The following is a 22,090-nucleotide window of genomic DNA, read 5'->3' as shown; positions in this document are numbered from 1 at the left end:
TGCTAACAGCTCTGTGCCTTAACGTGAGCACCTGGTTGATTTTCACTCTCCACAGAAGCAGACATCCTGTTGCTCTCTCTTCCGCCTCATCACCCTTCCCAGCTAATACCTCCCTTTAATGCAGGTATGAGGTGTTCTCACTGTGAGCTCAGGGACCAACTGTAGATTCCATGTACCTTAGACCTATGTCACTACTGAATATGCATGTCTTATGGCTACCTCTGTTATCTCAGGATCTAAAGTCTCCCTCTTCTCCCAATGACACGTGGACCATCAAGAGGAGCTTAATTCAGCATGCACCATAAAATGTACCAGACTCCATAATTTTACTCTCTCTCCTTTCTTGTCTATCATCTGTGAGTTTACTGTAATCTTTTTATATTATTGGCGTACAAATGTGCCCACTGACCTTTTTAGATTGTTAGACTCTGACTCCTGCTAAGCCACAGGATGACACAGGGCCACTAGACGGCAGCTTCCTGCATGTCCCACTTCACTTCAGGCTCCTCAAAAGAAGTGGGACTACACAGTCGCCCTGAAGTCGCATGCTGGGCCACCTGCAGCTCAGGACCCAGAACCAGAGCTTCCTGGTCCAAAAGTGAGCAGTTGTGTGAGGACACCCCTTTCAGAGCTGCTCCTTGCATGGGAGCACAGGCACCCCCCTGGCCGGCCTGTGGACCCATTCAGCTGTAGCCCAGGGCCATTGTTGACTCTGGCTCAGGTTGGTGGTATTTGCATCTTGTGCATTGCCATGAACACAGAAATCTTGCAGGAGAGCTGCCATTAAAGTCCAGGCTTGCAGAGGACAGGCTCTTCCATGTGCCATCCACACCTGGCTAGGGCGCTCTGCCCAACCCCGCCTCCTCACAGTGGGCTTGTTGTTCAGACGGGTGGGTGGACCAGCCTTTATCTACAGTCCCCTAAGGCAGACTGAACGGCATTCTCACTGCACTTGCTGCTCTGATCAACATCGTGGGAGAGCCGGAGCATGGAGATGACAGTCAGAGTTGGGGTGACAGCCCAGGTCTGGATTACTTGCCTGCTGATGGTACAGCCCACCATGCCCACAGGTAGGCAGACCTGTCAGGCATGAGCTTCTGGCAGGTGGGAGCCCCTGGGAGGAGGGGATATGAGTGTGGTGGGGACACTGCAGTGAGGGCAGCCAGTTCAGGAAAGGGCTCATCAATTGGAGGGTGCATCCTCTGCTGGAGGGTTAGGCGTTTGCCTTGCCCACCTCATGTATCCTCACAGCAGCCTGGCCAAGGTTGGTGCCAGCTAGTCAAAGAGAAACTTAGTGTTCAGAAAGGGCAGGGGCTGAGCCAAAGACAAACAGCAGGACTCAGGGCCAGGAGAGCCTAGTTCCTCCCCTTAGGTTTGGTCTGGAGTGCCGTCCACTGAGGCCAAGGGAGGGAAGAAGGAATTCAGGGGGACCAGGGCCTGTCTTACAAGGCAGCAGGCAGGTGAGGCCACAGGGCTGGACGCCACAGGCTCTAGGATGGCTGCGTGGATGGAGACCAACTGTTGTCCACCTCTTGACAAAGCCACACACTCACCAGGCCCACTGCTCCGTCCTCAGATCCTGGAGACACTCAGCCTGAAGTGCTCACAGGCCAGGGTCGAGTGCGAGGCTGGCAGGTGGCCGTGAAGGGCACTACCCACCTCGTGGATGTCTTCCTGGACATCCCGTTTGCCCAGGCTCCAGTGGGACCAGGCCGGTTCTCAGCCCCACGCCCAGCACAGCCCTGGGACGGTGTGCGCGACGCCAGCAGGGATCCCCCGATGTGAGTACCTGGACAAGGGGGGCAGGCAGGCCAGCTAGAGAGAGTCCAGCTGCTGGGCTCACTGGCTGCCCGCGGGCTCCTCTGGCCCCAGGTGTCTGCAGGATGTGGAGCAAATGAACAGCTCCTTGGGAATGCTGAATGCAAAGCACAAGGTCTTCACCATTTCCGAGGACTGCCTGCGGCTCAACATCTACCGTCCAGCTGGGGCCGCTGCAGGGCCCGGGAGGCCGGTGAGTAGACCCAGGGCCCGTCCACCAGCCTGCTCAGCCCAAGCGGCACAGGCTGCTGTCCCTCCCTGCCCACAACCTGCCCCAAACACCCATGTTGCATAACTGTCTCGGCAGGTGATGGTTTGGATCCATGGGGGTGGATTCATGTTTGGAGCTGCCACTTCCTATGACGGGTCAGCCCTGGCTGCCTTCGGGGACGTGGTGGTGGTCACAGTCCAGTACCGCCTTGGCAACCCTGGCTTCCTCAGGTGAGAAGCCCACCTGGAGGACTGCGTGGCTCAGGGAGTAGAGGGAGGCCCAGAGCCGGAATGAGGGTTCTCAGGCAGTGAGCACGGCCCCCACCCCCATGCCCGTGTTATCTGGGGAGAGAAGGGTGCTGTCTGAGGCCTCACCCTGGGAAGGAAGCCAGCCAATTGCAGAGTTGATCATGAACGTGGCTCATGGGGCACAGGCTGTTCTTCTGGGGTGGCTCAGGGTGGCTAGGGCACAGAGAGCAGTAGATTCCTGCCGCGCCTTCAGATCCTGGGCTGGCTGACAGCCCAGCTGAGCCAATCATCACACACGCGGGCACCGGCACGAGCAGCATGGCTCAGAGCCCGGCCAGACAGAGGGGATAAGAGGGGCCCCGGTCTGCTGGGTGCTGGTCTAGACCAAGCTGCAGAGATGTCTGCCAGGAGAGGAGACCGCACTGACCACTGCCCTACCCTCCCGCCAGCACTGGGGACAGCCACGCCCCAGGCAACTGGGGCCTCCTTGATGTGGTGGCTGCACTGCGCTGGGTGCAGGGGAACATCTCCCCTTTCGGGGGCGACCCCAACTGTGTCACCATCTTTGGAGAGTCCGCAGGTGCCATGGCCGTTTCTGCACTGGTGAGTGTGCACTCAGCATGGGGTGGGGGCTGGGGCCCCTGTTCCCTTGGTCACTGTGTTCTCCCTGCTGCCCCAGGTCCTGTCCCCGCTGGCTCAGGGACTGTTCCACAGAGCCATTGCTCAGAGCGGAGTCATCACCATGCCAGGGCTCGTGAATCCGAACCCGCTGTCCTTGGCTCAGGTCAGAGTCCTCTTCACTCCCCTGAGACCAACCCCCCTGTGGGTACCTGGTCCCTCTGCCCATGGGTTCTGGAGGGACTCCCTGTGGACAGAGCCAGACCACTAGCATGAGGACAGCATAGGGACCATGGGAGCGCAGGGGGAACAGCGATTGCAGTCACAGAGGGCAGGCAGGCGGAGGCGGGTGGATGGCCGAGGGAAGAGGACCTTGTTGGCTGTCCCCAGGCCTTCGCAGACTCCGTTTCCTGCAGCTCCAGCTCCAGTGCTAAGATGTTGCAGTGCCTCCGGCTGAAGCCGGCTGAAGACATGGTCCTTACCGCCGAGTCCCAGAAGGTACACCTGCGTCCTTGGGGACAGGGGTGGGCCAAGGCTCAGAGGGGTCATGTCTTGTTCCTACGGGAGCAGAGGAGCAGTTAGGTTCTGGGGTGAGGCCTGGGTCAACCCCTAAGGGATGAAGGAGGTGAAAGCCCAGCCATCAAAGGGCCATGGCTGCCTCAGGGGAGTCCTGAGTCCAGATCAGAGGCTCATTGCACACCCCTCTGTGCCTTTGATCCTCCCCCAGGTGCCCTTCATCCCCTCACTTTCCCTCCAAGTTCAGCAGCTCAGGCGTGGGGCCAGGTGGCCCCTGGTTCCTACTTTGGTCTGACTTGGTGGCCCTGCCTGGCTTTCCCCCTCAGAAAATGAACTTTATTCCCATCACTGTGGATGGTGCCTTCTTTCCCAAGAGCCCCAAGGAGCTCCTGGCAGATAAGCAGTTCCAGCCGGTGCCCTTCCTCCTGGGTGTCACCAATCATGAGATGAGCTGGTTCATCCCTAAGGTGAGCGTCCTCAGGGTCCTGTGTCCTTCAAGGCCCACATAGGCTGGTCTTCTGTCCCCCCCTCACCACAGTCTAATGAACTTTTAACTGTGTCCTCATTTGAGAGATGAGAAAGCCAAGGGCCAGGAAGGCTCAAGGGAATTGGCAAAGGCCGTCCAGCTGGAGCCTCCTAGACACCAAACAGGTGCTCCCTTCTTGGAGACCAGCTTTTGTCAAGGGGACTTTCAGGGTCGTGCTGCTCTCAGGAAGTGCAGTCTGACTGTCTGGTTCATACATCAGGCTCTGAGGAGCTAGCTCATGTCACTCTGCCTCACAGGTGGCTGCCACCCCCCACCCCCGCCCGGCAGGATTCCTCCATCAAGGTACTGGGGATGCAGGACCTTGCTCCTGCCAGGTGCACAGGGCGCCCAGCATCCCTTTCTGTTGCGTGTGTGTGGTGAGCTCAGCCTGTGTCACCCTCAAGGACTTCCATCCCTTCCACAAAGCAGGGTCCCGTCTCCAGTGTCTTTCTTCAGGGGACTCTGCATGGGGGCCAACAGTGCAATGGGCATCTCCACCTGCACCTTTTGTCCACTGTGACCTGTTCCTTTGAGCCAGTCCCCAGATTGCACATCGGTGCTTGTGAGTCTCTCCTCCAGTGGTGTCACTCAGGATCCAAGGAGTTTCTAGGGCATCTCTCTCTGTCTCTATTTACATGTGCGTGCGCGCATGCGTGTGTGCGTTTGTAACCGAAGCCCAGACCATGGGAAGAACCTAACCCCACATTTTCTGAGCTACAGCAGAAGTGGGGAATCACCAAGCAGTGGAGCTGGTTCTTCAGAACCAGAACCAGCGCAGTGTGGACTGCTGTGCCTAGACTGCAGGTCCCAGAAATTAGTGCTAGAGTGGCGCTGGCCTCCCACCGGGGCTGCCCTTCTGGCACCCTCCTCCCCAGCCCTTGAGGAACTGTTATCTATTTTTAGCCAACCAGATCCTGGGCTGGGCACCCTGGGGGCCCAGTGGTTACCATGCTAGGCTCCTACCTGAAAGAGTTTTCCATTCAGAGTCACCAGCTGCCCCACAGAACAATGTAAAGATTGACAGGCTGGGTAGCACTGTGGACTGACGGACTCTGTCCTGTACGGCTCATCATGAGCCCAAGTCCACTTGTTGACACGGGTTTGGGTTGGGGTTTTAGATGCTGCGTTGACGACCGACTCTGGTGGAAGTTTTCACCCTGAAAGTAGCTTGTACCGCACTGGAGATCTGTGCACATCTCCCGTGTGGCTGTGCTTGTCTGAACACCCTGTGCCCATGTGTGCTGCTGCCAGCAACATGGATCTTCTGGGGGCAGTGCCACCTGGGCCCAGTTGGTGCCACATTTTGTCAGACGGCGGTTTTATCAAGCTGTCGCTGACAGGCCATGGAACTCCCACTTCTAAAGCACACAGCTTCTTACAAGTTCCGACATGTTAACGTCCATGGATCAGGTCACGTTCACTCATTCCTGCTGGAGACAAACATTTCCTTTCAGTGTGAACTCTTTGTGCTGATATTACGTGTGAACTTTGGGTTCTTTTTCTCACAAAAGTAAACAAAGAGCCCAGGAATCATGAACGTAACTTAAATTTTTTTCATGGAGTTTCGAGAGAAGCTTACAGAGCAGAGCACGTTTCTACTCAACTATTCGTGCACACTTTGCTCCAGGTCATTGACTGCAATCCCCGCAGTGTAACATCACATCTCTCACTTCCTCTCTGTTTCCTGTGTCTGTGTGCATCCTTCCTTCTTTCCGACGCCCTGTGAACGTTGTCCTGGACGATGTCCAGTGGGAGATTACTCCACGGTGTTCCTAAGTCACTGGTCTCACTCCTCCCCTTCCCTTCCTTCCTACTGTCTGGTTGAAAAGTGAGCTACAGAGGAGAGAGGGAGCTGGGGAGAGCGGGGGGGGGGGGGGGGGAGAGAGAGAGAGAGAGAGAGAGTGCGAGGGAGATGGAGGGATGGAGGGATTGAGGGCTCAGAAATAGAGAGACAGAGATATTGGGGTGAGGGGGGGAGTGGGGGAATGGGGAGAATGGAGACAGGAACATCAAAGTCAGGGATACCCTGGAGGAACTGTGAAACAAAGAGGGCAAGGGACAGAGACAGGAAAGGGGGAGAAAGAGACAAAGAGAGACAAGAGACTATCCAGATGGGAGAAGACCCAGAGGAAGCCATGGGGGGGGGGGAGGGAGGGTGTGGTGGTGGGGGAAGCAGCATGCAAGGAGAAAGACAGAGCCTCAGAGCCAGAAAGATCTCCCCAGAGGAGGCTGACAAGTAATTAAAAAAGGAGGGCCATGGGGGCCACAGTCTGGGGATTTCTCCAGTCTCCAGCTGACCAGTAAACCTCACCTCTGTTGAGACATTGACCTGTGTTCCCCACAGTTCTCCGACTCTCTCTGAGACCTTCTAAGGTCGTCCTTTTCAGAGCATTGGAAGTGATGGCCACGTGATCGTCTAGTTGATGACCTGATGTGGACACATCATTGTGACTCACGATAGTTCTGATTTCCTTAGTTTTTTCAGAATTCCACGTTACATCTAGGCAGCACCTCTGTGAGCAGAGCATTCGCTGTGACAGTGTCTTAGACTTGCGTTGTGTTTGATGGGGTGAAAGTATTGAGTGACACTGTTCAGCTGTGTGGTGAAATTGTTGTCACCCCAACATCGGGCGCTTATCCTGCTCTACCAGCCACCTCGGGCAGAGTGGACACCAGGGAGGAGGGGAACAGAAAGAGCCTTCAAAACCAGGAGCATCATTGCATCTTGTGACCAAGATTCTGCGGCCTTCTGAATTGGGAGCTTTTGATTGTTTAATCCTCTGAGATTTCTAGGACTCTGACTTCCTCCTGAAACAACCACACCCCCACCCAGAAGAGCCCCGTGGCCATCAATGGACGTTGAGCCATGGAGTCCTGTCCTTCAGCTGTCCTCTGCATGCACAGCTCACTTCTACAAGGGGCCCAGGCAGACGGTGACTGGCACCCTTTCTGGGGTCCTTGGGACCAGGGTTCATTGGAGGACACTGGTGCCCATCTCAGACCTTGCTAAGGTCACATCCTCTTTATGATGTCGAGGCTGCTCCACCTCTTCTTCCGCCTTTTCCAGGACATTCTTCTGTGATCATTTTCTGATCCGCTGGAAGCGGTCGCCAGACTCCATCTAGTTCCTCTAGAGTCAGAGTCATGAGCAATGAAATTCCCGTGGTCCATTCATCTGCTGGACTAATTGTTTCCCCAAATCCTGGATGTTCTTCACTCTTCTTTCCCCTAGCAGGGAGACATTAATATTTGCATCTTAGATGTCGCTGACAGGCTTTTAATACCCACTTGCTGCTCCCCAAAGTAGGGGTAGAACATTGTCTGTATGGGCTACGGCATGTCAGTTGACCTTAGTGTCCAGAAGATCATGGTCCTGAACCCCCAGACCTGTTGACTCATCCTTCAAGGGGTTTCTTTTTTACCTGAATATTATTCACCATTTTGTCCCCTGAAGCTCCAACACATTCCGTGATATATTTGCAGCGTAGACAGGTGCACATCGAGAAATATTCTCTGTTCAATCCACATCTATCCATGGGTATAGTACTACAGTACCTCCTTCACCTTCCAGCCTGTGTGTCCATCCAGGCATCGCCCCTTGCGTCCCCATCATTGTAGGACTGTGTGTCCACAGCACTGGACTCTGTTGTCTTTAATTTGTGCTCTCCTCTCAGCATCTTCACGGTTTCCATCAGAGTTGCTGACCTCGCGCTGACTGGATAGTGTCTGCCTGTCACCCATGTGAGTAGATGTCTACCCTCCAGTCACTTAGTGCACTCTCTGTTCCTTCCTCTCTTGGTGACCATCAGAATACATTTACATTCTTGTGAAAGACTTACCTGGGCTTTCGACAACAGAGATTTCATGTAATTTTGACCTTCTGTGATGGGCTTATTTGGCTTATTTCTCTCAGCACGATGCCCCCCAGGCTTCCCCATGTTACGAGCTGTTCTGAGCAATCATTACTCTTAAGGGTGCAGTATGAGCATACACTCTCGTAGGTTTACCCATTCTTCCATGGATGAGCACTGAGGTTTGTCCGTCATCTTTCTTCCCAGTCAGACTCCATCCAGCTGCATGAAGGGCATTTTGCACCAACGCTTGAGGTGTCCAGGAAGGACCATGGGCAGACAGTGGTCAACAGTGTACAGTAACTGTCAAACTCCCTTCCTTGGGGATTTGCCCAAATCAGAAAGACACTCAAAAAGCCAATGAAGGCAGCAGCTGAGGCTCTGAGCAGGGAAAGTGGAAAGTTTAACTTCGCATGTGGGTTCACCATGACTTGCATGACCAACCCTGATTTCCAGAATGGGAAGTGAAAGTGGCGGATTTACCCATCGAAGGCCTACAGTAGACAATCAAAAACAAACAAAGCAGAACCGCTGCTCGCCTGAGAAATGCCGTATAGATGGGGGCTGGGGCAGACTGGGGTTTGGTCAATCAGAGGGTCCTTCTCATTGTCACCTTCACACTAATTCTTCTTCCAACTGGCAATGGTGAGTCTGCTATGGGGACCCTGGGTGCGATTCTGTCTGATGGGTGTTGTGTATCTTATGTCTGCGGGATATAATCCAAATAGAGAGAGTGTGTGCTGGGTCACAGGACATTTCTTTTTCCAACTTTTTAAAGAAATGCTTGGCTCTTGCACACCATTGCTGAGCATTTGTCTGTTCCATCGGCAGAGCATCAGTGGTCTGTCTGTCTTCAGCCTCACCAGCATTCCTTGTTGCCTCCAGTGTGAGCTTTCTCAGGAAGGCTGCAGTGAGAGGCATCTCATTTCTGTGTTGTGTCACATCTCTGCTCTGGCTAATGACAGCCAGTCTCTTTTCCTAAGTGCCTTGGCCTCCTGGATGTATTCTTGGGAGATATGTGTACATGGCTGACCCTGCCCATGGCTTAATGATGTTATTTGTCTTGTTCTTGTTGCGGGCTAAAGTATGACCCTGAATATGTTCTAGGCTGGTAGTGATCACCCCATGCCAGGGCCTCCAGATGTGCTCACTCACTCAGTGCACACAACAGCGCTGAAAGGCAGATGTTTTCATCCCTCTGTGACAGAGTAGTAAACTGAGGCACAGAAATAACTGTCAGAGCTGGGATTTGAACACAGGCAGTCAGGCGCTGTGGTCCGTGCTCACACAGCCGGGTCTGAATACATTTAATGTTCTCAATCTTTCCTGGAGTCTGCCTAGTTGGATTCAGAGATCTGGATGTTGTTTTATGAAAATGTGGAACAAACCATTTCTCTATCCTCTCTTACGTTAATCGCTTACTACTTCCATTAGGATAGGGGTCATCTTGGTGGACCATGGACTCAGGCTTTGGCCCCTCTGACATGTGGACATAGGGCTGTCCATGATCACTGAACAGGGTCTCTGCTGGGCACAGCGGTCAGGTTTCACTGAGACAGACTTGGTGTCCCTGCAGTCCTCGGGGATCCTGGATCAGATTGAGCAGATGCGCCGAGAAGACATGCTGCCAACCTTGAGGCCTCAACTGGCCAAAATGGTGAGACAGATGCCAGGGGGAGGGGGAGGGGGTCGGCCAGGGGTGTCCCACCCAGCGCAGCATGCTCACTGCCCCTATCTTACAACTCCCACCACTGCCCACCAACCACCAAGTCCTTGGTCCAAATACTGAATTTGGGTTCCACTCTGGACCTCAACTCACACTGAGTTCATCAGCATCATCATTGGAGAATTTGCCTCTTATGGAGCATCTCCCATCGACCAGTCCCCGTGGTCAAGAGTAAGACAAGTGATTATCAGTCACAATGCCTATGACAACCCTCTGAAGCACCATGTATTTGGGGGAAGGGTCATGGGAGGAACAGAATAAGGTGCAAAGTCTGACCTTGAACCAACTCTACTAAGACCATGTTGTCACATGTGGAGCTGGGTGTCCCCAGAATATCCCAAGGTAGTCAATTGCCCACAGTCTTCCTAACCCCTCCACCGGTTTCTTCCCCTGTAAATGGGGATGCTACTTCCCACCCAGCAGAGTTGTAAGCAGACCAGAGGCTGCCTATGTAGTGGCTCCAAGGGAGCTAGTACCCAGAGGGACTCAGCTGATGTACCTTTCTAGCCTTGGGAAACCTGAGGCTTCTCTGTCCACACACGTTCCTCCCTGTTCTCTGGAGCATAGAGAGGCCTCATGTGTTCTGTCACTGATTCACATGAACTTAAATGGAGCACCTGCCCGGAGCCAGCTCACCTGTTGGTGACTTCACACACAACCCTACTACCTGAACTCACTGAGAGAAACTCACTGATGGGGGTGAGGTCCCTCCACCAGACAGTGATCACTGACCTGGTCTTTGACTCCAAACATGAGCGCATCATTCCAACAATCCACCGAGAACCTCCAGTGACAGTGAATACAGATACACAGAGTGACACCCTGGGACATGGAGGCCAAGGCAGGAAGGGTGGGTTTTCCCAGGAGGGTGTTTCATAAGCATGGGACCCTAACACACCTGAGCCTGGCCCCTGCCCCAGGACATCCCCCTAGAGCGGATGGGCGCCATCATAGATGAATATGTGGGCAACAGCTCAGACCCAGGGACCCAACGTGATGCTGTTCTGCACTTGCTGAGTGATGGTTTCTTCAACTTTCCCGTCTTGAACTTCTCAAGAAGCCTCCGAGGTGAGCTTTACCCTGTCACTTTGTCCCACCTCTCAATCTGACCCAGGAACTGGGACATCACTGAGGACTTGACTGTGATAGGAGACAGGCTCTCCCTGAGACCTGGGGCCAGCACGCTGGGAAGCAGTGGCACAGAAAGGAGAGTCAGCTATGAGGTGTGTTTGGCCAGGTTGTGTAGGAAACAAGTCCGGTGACACTCATCCATGTATAAGAAAAAATTGTATACCAAGATGTAATTCAATAGTCCAAAAGGGAATCCCAGCCCAGTCCAACTCAAGTCCATAGGTTCTATACTTGTCTATGAGCCTCTCCTCAGACTCAGGACACCACATGCAATGATGCAGAAGACAGAAGTCATGGACAGGTGGTGAGGGAGCCCCGTGGATCCATGGTTAGTGGAAACATGGCAGGACACTCTCAGCTCTCCAGATCAGTGGCAGAGGTCTAGCCCACATGAAGCTCCAAGGCCCAGAGAGAGAGGAGGAGGTTCCCAGTTGTCCCACTTAGATGGAAATACCACCAGAAGAGGCATTACCAGGCTGTGACCTGACTGGAAGGTTGGCCTCCACATCTATACTTTCATAAGTCTTCAAGGTGACCTAGAATCATCAGACGACCCAGGAGGGCACTTTGAAGAAGAGGAAATGAACCCAGACCTGGGCAGTGCTGTGACTTGACAGAGGTCATCAGCAGGCCCCACACTAGTTCCTGCAGATTCAGAGATGAGTGTCTTACTCTTTGGACACTTCTCCTGGGAGAGCAGTCTTGCTCCCCCACTCCCCAGCCTGCAGGATGAGCCCCGATAGCCCTAGAAAGGCTGAGTGTCCTCACTGTAACCTTGGCAGGGTACCTGACACATCCATGCCTGCTTCCTCAGTTGTAGGATGGATGATAGCAGTCTAGCCTGTGAGAGAGCCCTGAGCAGGAAATGGATTACCCCAACAAAGCGCACAGCATGGTGCCCAGCACTGAGTCCAAGTTCCCTCAGGGTTCCCTGATAGCCCTGTTCACCACCACTATTCTTTCTGGTATTGATATTCCAACAAGCAGCAATGCACTCAAAGTCCCTACCTCCTTTGCCTTGCCTATTACCATGAGCCAGTGGTAGGCAACCTCTTCTGACACCAACCATTCCTCCCAAGCCCCTCTACATTTCTGCTGGGGTCAATAATTCCTTGCAATAGACCCACTGAACTCACAGAGGAGATTCACAGTTAAGGGGACTTTGCAGGGGAGGCAGTAGGCTATCCCAAGTCCAGAGCAGCACACAGTAGGGACACAGTCATTTGTTTCCACAGCCATGAGAGGTAGTCATCCTGTTTCTCACTCTGTCTCACAGTCCCTTATGCTCCAGTCTCCAGGTACCTCACAGTCTTGGTTGTGTTCCCCAGTCTCTGATAAATCTGGTCTCAGTGTCCCCCACAACTCAGACAAAAGTCTTGGACATGCTTTGCCAAGGCTGTCAGCATGCCTCTCCTCTGCTCTTCCAAGATCACTCATCTCTACAGCCGGCGGCTTGGGAACAGAATCCGACCAGTCCCCTCTATTAGTATTACACACCTGTTTGCATAGTGCCACCCAAACTGGTGGTGATTCTAGAGGCTTCAGTCCATGGAGCATATTAAGAAATTTCACTCATGTGGACATCCTGGCCCACCAAACCCCGAGGATAAGGTTCCTGCTCAGAGCAGACAATGCACGGGGAGGACCATAGGACCAGCCCCACCAGCAGACATGGCGTCCCTCACTGAACCTTGGTGCTGCCAGGGACAGCACTGGAGACCCAGTGCAGGAATAGTGCACGGTCTGACCCATCACTCTGGGGCGAGGCTCTGGGGGCAGGCAGCAGAGCAGCAGGGGAGCAGAATGCTGAAACCCTCGGGGAATACACAAATAGACTTTGGGGGACACTGTGACACCCAACCAGACTCGACTGTAAAACACTCTTAAAGTCCAACAAACAGACAATGAACTATTGATAGGCTTTTCAATTTTCATAAGTAGCTTTCTTTTTTTATTGTTATTTTGTTTTGTTTTTGGTTGTTGTTCATGTTTTGTTGATTTTTACTTGCTTTCCCTGTTTTTTTTTTTCACTTAGTGTGTCTGTATGTCTATCTAGTTAAGACAGGCAGGATAAATTATTTGGAGATGAAATGAATGAGAATAATGGATCTTGGGTGATATAGGAGAAGGGGAGGTGGGAGAAAGGAAGGGGGGTTGGGGAACCAACCCTGGGACATGGGAACAACAAATGAACTATCATTAATGGAAGGAAGGTTGTAGGATGCCTAGTGGGGCTTAATCAAGGGCAATGTACCAGCGATGAATTACTAAACCCGAATGAAGGCTGACCATGATGGTGGGACAAGAGGAAAGTAAAAGGAAATAGAGGAAAGAACCAGGAGGCAACGGGCATTTATAGAGGCCTAAATACACACATTTACATATGTAAATACATATACACTGATAGAGGAATAGAACTATGAACTCATATCTATATGTTAGAATCAAGGTTGCAAATGGACATTAAGCCTCACCTGAAGTACTCCCTCAGCACAAGAACACTTTGTTCTAACAATCTGACATTCCGTAATTGTCACCTTCCTGAAATGATTGCTGAGGACAAAATGGATGTATAAGTAAATGTGGTGAAGAAATCTGATGGTGCCTGGCTATCAAAAGATAAAGCATCTGGGATCTTCAAGGTATTAAGACAAGCAAGTAGCCATCTAGCTCAGAATCAACAAAGCCCACATGGAAGAAGCACATTAGCCTGTGTGATCAGGAGGTGTTAATGGAGGAATCTAAGACGCAGTACAAAACCATGCGCAAGGTGAATGGTGGGGGGTGGGATGTTCATGGAGTGGAGACCCAAGGCCCATCTATAGACAATTGGATATCCCCTGACAGAGGGGTTACAGGGAAAGATGAGCCAGTCAAGGTACAGAATAGCACCGATGTAACACACAAGTCTCCTTATTTCTTTGGTGGTTTCTTCCCCCCACTATCATGGCCTCAAATCTATTTTACAAATTGGATTAGACCAGAGCATGCACACTGCTACAAATAAGATCCGATACCCCAGGGAATCCAGGATCAATAAACCCCCCAGGGCGAACAATGAGAGTAGAGATACCAGTAGGATTAGGGGATGCATGGGGGATCAATCTAGATCAATCTAGAACCCCTTGCCAGGAGGAATGATTATAGAAAAAGTGGGTGAGGGCAGCGGAATACGATGTAATATATGAAAATAATAATCTGTAACTTATCAATGGTTTGTAAAGGAGTGCGGGCGGGGAAAGGAGGGGTAAGAAATGGGGAGGTGATATCAGGGGCTCAATGGGGAAGAGAATGTTTTGAAAAGGATGATGGCGGCATATGTACAACTGTGCTTGACATACGGGATGAATGTGTGGATTGTGATCAGATGTACGAACCACCAGAAGTCTTTTTTAAAAAGCAAGAAATTTCACTCCCCCACAGACCTGACCGGCCTGTTGGGCCAAAGCCAGTGTCCCTGATCAGGCTGGGGTCGTCTAAATCTGATCATTCCTTCTCTGCAGATTCCAGTCACCCCATCTACTTCTATGAGTTCCAGCATCCACCCAGTTCCGTTGCGAAACTAAGGCCAGATTGGGTGAAAGCTGACCATGGGGATGATGTATTCTTCATGTTTGGGGGCCCCTTCCTCATGGATGAGAGTTCCCTCCTGGGTGAGCACAGACCAGCAAGCTTAAGCAGTCAGACCTCCAGGACAGGGGTGGGACTTGTGGGAGCAGAGATCGTGGAGACACCTGGGGGCCTTCCAGGGGCCGCCTACCCTCATACTGGTCCATCCTTCCCACCAGCCTTCCCAGAGGCCACAGAGGAGGAGAAGCAGCTGAGTCTCACCATGATGGCCCAGTGGACACAGTTTGCCCGCACTGGGTGAGTCTGGACGACAGGACTGGCCTCAGACCTGGGCCACTCAGGATCCGCCCCTGGAACACTCACAGGACACCTATTTCTTCCTTCCGTCCAGGGACCCCAATGGTGTGGGGCTGCCTATGTGGCCCCTCTTCACCCAGTCAGAACAATATCTGCAGATCAGCACAGAGACACGCACTGGCCAGAAGCTAAGGGAATCCTGGATGCAGCTCTGGGCAGAGATGCTCTCCACCCAGATTCCACAGTAGGAGCAGAAGAAGGAAAGGGCGGCCCCAGAGGAGATGGTCTGGGCCAGCCACCACAAGGGATGGCAGAATGTCAGCAAGGAAACCTCCTTGTCCCCTGGCTGGTGAACACTTCAATCCAGGCTACCATGTTTCATGTCCCTTAAACAGGCTCAACCCCTCCTAGACTGGTGTGGGCTCTCTATTGATATGTCACCAGGTTACCCCCCCCCGCCAACCCCCCTATGAGCCTTTGTACATGCTCTTCCCTGTCCCTGCAGTACCTTCCCGTCTATGATGACCAGTCCTAGTTCATTTTCAGCCTCTTTCCGGCATCCCTTCCTCCAGAATCTCTTCTCTGCCTTCTGTGGACTGAGTAGTCCTAAGTCTTGTGTATTACAGCAGAGTCCACTTAAACTAATGCTTCTGTGTCCTTGTCAATCTCCTTGTCTAAGGAGGGCTCTGGGAGGGGGAATCATTGGTGTGACCCTCTTCAGAGTGGCAGGGACAGGGAGTAATGGATGCTGAGTGTGTGGTGCTGTGACGACTAGTTAGTGAATGTGTTAGGCTGGGTTTTCTAGAGAAAGAAACCCAGTGGCAGTCATATATATGTCTATCTCAAAGTGCTTTATATCAGGAAGTAATTAAATATCAATGAAATGGCCCTTCCTCATCTGACTCAAGTCTATAGTCTATAAGTCCAATACTAGTCCATAACTCACTCATCAGACGCACACAACCGCATGCAACGATGTAGAATGCTGGAAGATCTCAGGTCAGTGGGTTCAGAGTTGTGTGAGTTCAAGGTCAGTGGAAATATGGCAGGGCTTTGACCGCTCTCAGAGTGGTCAGCAGAATCCCAGCAGGCAGGAAGGCATTGTGGTAGAGTGAGAAGGACGTACATACCATCCTCCTTATGAGTAGGCCACAGCCCCAAGGAAGCACCATCAGGCTGTGTGACCTGATTTACAGGTTGGATTCCACCCCTACACTTTCACACATCTTAAAGTTGACAGAAAATCATGTCACTACCACAGTGAGAGAGTGAATGTCTGAGACACTTGTTGAATGGTGGCTGTAGATTTGAACCTGGGCCCTTTTGGGGTCAAAGCCATGCTCAGTCCTCCCAGAGGATGGGTTCTGGGATTTCTGAGGGACTCCTGGCACATCAGGGTGGTCCCCCTAGAGCAGAGGTCCATCCAGAGTCTTCAGACTAGGGTAGGGGATGGCCTTGGGACATGGCTTCCTCTCTTGCGTTCTGCCCAGTCGATGGCCCCTGAACAGCAGGGCTGGCAGAAGACAGAGTCTTGCAACCTTGGCTGTCCACCTCCCTGCTCATGAGCCTCAATCCGTTGTGGCTTGACTGCTTTCCTCCATCCCCTTCCAGGTGGGGAGGGCAACTACTGAGGTTCCTTAACCCCCCCCCCCCCCCAGAATACCCACAGGGTACAGTTGGAAGAGCATGTGTGGACTAGTGTGGCAGGCAGGCTCTTGTCCCAGAGTTTAGAAGGAGCCAAACCACTCCTCTTACAGAGGGTCTCCGAATGGGGGTGTGGCATTAACATGATCTCCCCTCTATTTGGGAAGGGGTTGAGTCTAGCCTGTCAACCAGGTAATAGCCAATGAGCCTCTCTGTGGGCATGGCCTTCTTGTGAGCATTCTGGGAACTCCTGTATTCTACCCTGGAAGTGGGAGACACACTCTATGCTGTCTCGTCCTGGTGACATAACATATGGAGTGTCCTGGAGCCCTGGAGCTGGAGGAGCCCGGTGGAGGCCCCTTGCCAATACTGAGATGCTTCCACTGCCAATGGATCCAGAAGACTTTCCACCCAATGGCCAGTGGTCTTCCTGCAATCAGCATCATTACAAGTGTTGCCAAGGTCTAAAGAGGAATTTAAAGATTGGTATCGGACATATGGGCTAATACCAGTCTTATGGACTTGATCCAGACTACACTGAGATGTTCTCTCAATACTCAATTACTGTTGTACATCAAGCTTTTCCTTGCACGTATGAGTGTCTATACATTATGTTTCTCTAGGCCAGCAAACTAATACAGGTTACCACAAGTCAGGATCAGAAAACGTGAATACAGTAATCAGAGGTTCACACTAACACCTCTCCTCATCAGACAGCCAAGTCTCTTTCCAATCCTCAGCCTCTCTGCCACATGGCACCTTGGCATCTGCCTCCATGGCCAGGAAGCCGGCCTGCTCCTCTGTCTTATAGCCTTATAGTCTCCACACTGCTTCTCTGCTCTGTCTCAGCGTTCCCTGGCCTCTTCCTCTGGTCTCTGTGTGGCATGGCGTCTGCTGCCTACATGTCAGGCAGGGATTTCAAGCTAATTTTTCTGGTCGCTCTTCCTCCTTCATCGTTCCGGGATTCTCTCTGCTCCTGCATCTAAGATGGCTCCTCCGTATGTCCAATGGAGAGGCAACTCAAACTGACCATAAATGTTGCATATGGTCTACTGCGTAGTCCCACACGGTCATTTGGTGACAGTTTCAGAGCCAGGCAGAGAGGATCCCTAAGAAAGTAATGTCACTTCCCCACCACTTGCCATTGGGATGTGTTCTGCTCTGAGAAGGTGCGCTTACACGGACATGACCCCAGAGAGGCTTTGCACCGTGTCACTCCATTGTTCCATAACTCCAGCCACTTTCTGTCACCCAGGGACAAGTTCAGGTTCTTTCTCTTTGAATTCAAGTTCTCCACGTGACATTGAAAGCCTTCTATTTTCATCCAGGATGAAGAAACTGTCCACTAGGACCTGCGCCTGTCCCCTCAAGCAGGGAGAGGGGGTGAAAAGTAAATCGGTGTCCATGACAGTGTGTGTGGGGACACAAGGGGAGAGTGAGAATACAGGATAAATGGAGTAATCTCTCTTGTGTGGCACTTGCTACTTAGCCAAGGTGACCCTAGGAGTGAAACACATGGGAAACTTGTGAAATATTTATGTGATCTCTACGGTCTAAAGAATGCTAAGTCAGGACAACAGCACTTCAACTGAAATCACCAGAAGAGAGAATCATGACCCCTCAATCAATTCCCGGACTTGAAACAGTTTACAGACCCATAGCCCCTTGAATGAGGGTAGACAGGTCTCTTTGAAGAAGGACCCTGCTACATCACTGGAGAGTCACACTATTTGTCTTTCTTCTACCATCCCAAAGGGATCTGAGGCCACTCACAGAGTGACTGGTCATTCAGGGAAGGAAAATAATCCAGTTTTCAGGGGTTGCTTGGCTGTCTCTGGCTCTGAACTGACACTACTTCCAGGAGACCCAAAATGTTTTGAAGGTGCACCAGACAGAGGGGGAGCTTATGGAGGTCAAGTTATTCATGGAGTTTTAGGTCAGGTCAACCTCAGCGTGTGTCCAGTGATGTGTGCCCCTGTGCACCAATGCCCCTGAAGTCATCCTTTCACTATTTCCCAAGCTCCCGAATGCATCATTGGAGTAGACATACTTAGTAATTGGCATATTGGATCCCTGAAGTGAGGAAAAAAGGCTATTATGGTAGGAAAGGCCAAATGGATACCATTAGAACTGCCATTGCCTAGGGATATAGTAAACCCAAAGTAATATTGCCTTCCTGGAAGGATTGCAGAGATGTAATCCACCATAATAGTGCCTAAATCAAAGACCTGAAGGATGCAGGGACCCTGATTTCTGCCACATCCCTATTTATCTCACCTATTTCGCTTACAAAGGAAATGGGTGGATTGGGGAGAATGATGATAGATCATCCTACACTTCAACAGGTAGTGACTCCGATTGTGGATGCCATTACAGATGCATTTTGTTTGCTTGAGCAAATTAATACCTCTCCTGGTACATGGTATGCAGTTGTTGATCTTGCCAATACCTTCTTCTCAATACCAGTCTCTAAGGAATCACCAGAAACAGTTTGCCTCCCGTTGTCAAGGACAACAATACACTGTCACCACCCTTCCCCACGGGTACATCAACTCTCCTGCCATGTGCTATAATTTAGTCTGAAGTTTCCCTGACTGTCTCTTCCCCAAAATACTACAATATGTCCATTATATGGTTGGCATTATGTAGCCTGGACCTACTTAGGAAAATGTATCAAAGACTCTAGATTCATTGATACAACAACTGTGTCCAAGAGGGTTGGAAATCAACCCTAAGAAAATTCAGGCACCCTCTACATGAATAAAATTTCTAGGAGATCAGTGCTTTGGGGTATGTTGAGATATTCCTACTAAAGTGAAGGATAAGCTATTTCATCTATGCCAAGCCGCCCCTCTACCCCCCAACACACACACACACACACACACACACACACACGAAAATAGGAGGCACATCTCCTTGTCTACCTTTTTGGATATGGAGGCAACATATCCGTCATGTGGGTATGCTACTCTGACCAATTGACCATGTGACACAAAAGATCACCAACTTGTCTTCTACCACAGCATTGCACCCCATTTGCCAGCAGCAGAATCCAGCATTGAGTCCACCAAATGGAGCATTCTTCAGGAAGTTCAACTAGCATCCTGGTGTTACATTGATTACATTGGACTACTTCCATCACGGTAAGGACAGCATTTTTTTGTTTTGTTCATTTTTCTTTAATAAATCATTGTATTAGAGGCTCTTAGAGCTCTTATAACAACCCATACCTTAATTGTATCAAGCACATTTGTACATGTGTGGCCATCATCCTTTTCAAAGCGTTTCCTTTCTACTTGAGTTCTTGGTATCAGCTACACTTTTTGCACTCCCTCCCTCTCCCACCATCCAACTCTCATGATCCCGTGATAAATTATTATCATTTTCATATCTTACACCATAGGCTATCTCCCTTCACCCATGATTCTATTGTTCATCCCCTTGGCGGGTGAGGCTGGGTGGGATATATACATTGTTCACTGTGTTTTGCTCCCCTTTCTTCCCTTGCTCTCCCCACCTTCCCCCTATCCTCATTGTATCGATAATCGCATTACTGTTCCCGAAGGATTTATCTGTCCTGGATTCTGTATCAAGAGCTCTTATCTGTACCAGTTTACATGCCCCTGTCTAACCAGATTTGTACGGTAGAACTGGGGTCAGGATGGTGTGGGGGAGGAAGCATTAAAGAACTATGGGAATATTGTGTGGTTTGGGGTGCTGTACGGCACCCTGGCTGGTTTGTCCCTTTTTGTGACCCTTCTCTGAGAGGATGGGTACAGCATTTTGTTCTTACTGGAATAGACACCTAACCTGGATATGGATTTGTCTTCCCTGCATGCACTTCTTCTTCCAACATAACCATTCATAGATTAAATATGCCTTATCCACGGTATGGCATCCCACAAAGCATTGTCAGATCAAGGAACTCACTTCATAGCAGAAGATGTGTGCAAATGGACCCATTCCCATGGAATGCACTGGTTGTATCCTGTTCCTCACTGTGCTGAAGCTGCTGGCTTGATAACACGATGGAATGGCCTCCTCGGGCACAATAATAGTGCCAGCTCAGAGGCAACACCTCGTGGGGCTGTGAAAGTGATCTCCAGGAGACTGGATATGCTCTAAACCAGTGGCCAATACATGGTGCTGTGTCTCCCGTAGCCAGAATTCATGGGTCCAAGAACCAAGGGGTGGAAGCCAGAGTGGCACCACTTACTTACTGATCCACTTGCAACATTTTTGCTTCCTGTCCCAGCAATCCTATGCTCTTCTGGCCTGGAGCTGCAGTTCCAACGGAAGGAACTCCCTATCTGGAAACACAGCCCTGATTCCAGAGAACTGGCAGCTGAGAATGCCCCCTGGTTTCTTTGGGTTCTTCATGCCTTTGGATTAACAGGTAAAGGGGGTTGTCACTGTACTGAGTGGTGTGATTGATCCTGATTACTAAGGAGAAATTTGACTCCTGATACCTAATGGAGGTAAAGAAGAATATGTCTGGAGGCCAGGACATCGTGTAGGTCTTTATAAACAGTAACGTGCCCTGTGATTTAAGTAAATGATAAACTAAGTAACCCAATCCTGATAAGACATCTAATAACCCAGAGCCCTCAGGAATGAAGGCAAAGAACTATGGGAAGCTGAGGTGCTGGGCGAGGGCAAATGTAATACAGACGGGTAATCAATGCAGGTAGTTCTACCCTACCTATCAGTTACAACCATGTGACCAATTGTACAAGCGAGGTTTGTGATTGTTCGTATTTTTTCTTCATATGTGCTTATTGGATATATTTCCTTTGTTCATGTACAATATACCAGAAATGAATAGATTCATTATGTTTTTATTTATATGCATAATCAATGGATGATGTGAGGTGTGAGTGATTTCTTTAATGTCTAAATTTATATTGTTTACAATGTAATTGTGTGTAAGTGCCAGACAGCAATGGGTAGACTGTGGTAGTTGGGTTTCTTGTGCCAATTAGCTCAACAGCAACATGTGAGTGCAGATTAATCAGGTCACAACTTGTTGGGAGGGCAACAAGGTAAATGGCTCTGCAAGACCCTCCCCTCTCCTTTACTCCCTGGTTTTCGGACCAGTAGCTGCTGCTTTAGCAACTTTCTGCCTCCTGCTGTGTGCTACACTACCTGTGGGTCAAACCATCCATGGATTGTGTGGCTAGAGTGTAAGGCTCCTTCAAGACCTGCTTCTCCATGCTGTTGCTGAGTACATTGCTTGAGCTTGCGCCCGCTGGATACTCTAGCTGTGCCTCACTTAAGTTAGAGCTGTTATCAGGGTCTGCTTTGCTACGTTCCTGAGAGACTGACTGTTGCTGACCCACCTTTCTGTCTGCTCCCTGTGGAGAGACTCTGCCTGCCTTGCCTGAGGGAAGACACTGCTGTCTCCATCTCTGACCTTGGATCAGCCGTCTCCCATGAGTTGAGGGACTTCCAGTATATATATTAAATCATATTATTGGGGGTAAGTACAATTCTTATCACAATCCATACATATATCCTTTGTGTCAAGCACATGTGTACATTTGTTGCCATCAGCATTCTCAAAACATTTGCTCTCCACTTGAGGTCCTAATATCAGCTCTTTAGTTTTCTCCCTCCCTCCCCATTACCCCCCTCATGAACCCCCATTCATAAATAGTAATTATTTTGTCATATCTTACACTGTCCAATGTCTCCCATCACCCACTTTTCTGTTGTCCATCCCCCAGGGAGGAAGTTATATGTAGATCCTTGTAATTGGTTCCCCCTTTCTACCTCCCTTCCATCCTCCCTCCCAGTATCACCACTCTCTCCACTGGTCCTGAGGGGTTCATCTTTCCTGGATTCCCTGTTTAGAGTTCCTATCTGCACCACAGTACATCCTCTGGTCCAACCAGGTTTGTAAGGTAGAATTGGGATCATGATAAGTGGAGTTAG

General features: G+C 50.8%; 1 pseudogene; it reads left to right on the top strand.

Moving 5' to 3' along the window:
* The first annotated feature begins 988 nt into the window (after positions 1 to 988).
* On the top strand, positions 989 to 14,865 carry LOC142431753 (carboxylesterase 3-like; annotated as a pseudogene).
* Positions 14,866 to 22,090: the final 7,225 nt, after the last annotated feature.

The sequence above is a fragment of the Tenrec ecaudatus genome, chromosome 18 (assembly GCF_050624435.1).
Source record: "Tenrec ecaudatus isolate mTenEca1 chromosome 18, mTenEca1.hap1, whole genome shotgun sequence".
In the NCBI taxonomy this organism is placed as follows: Eukaryota; Metazoa; Chordata; class Mammalia; order Afrosoricida; family Tenrecidae; genus Tenrec; species Tenrec ecaudatus.
Note: the sequence above shows the minus strand (reverse complement) of the source record. Positions and strands in the feature narration are given on the sequence as shown.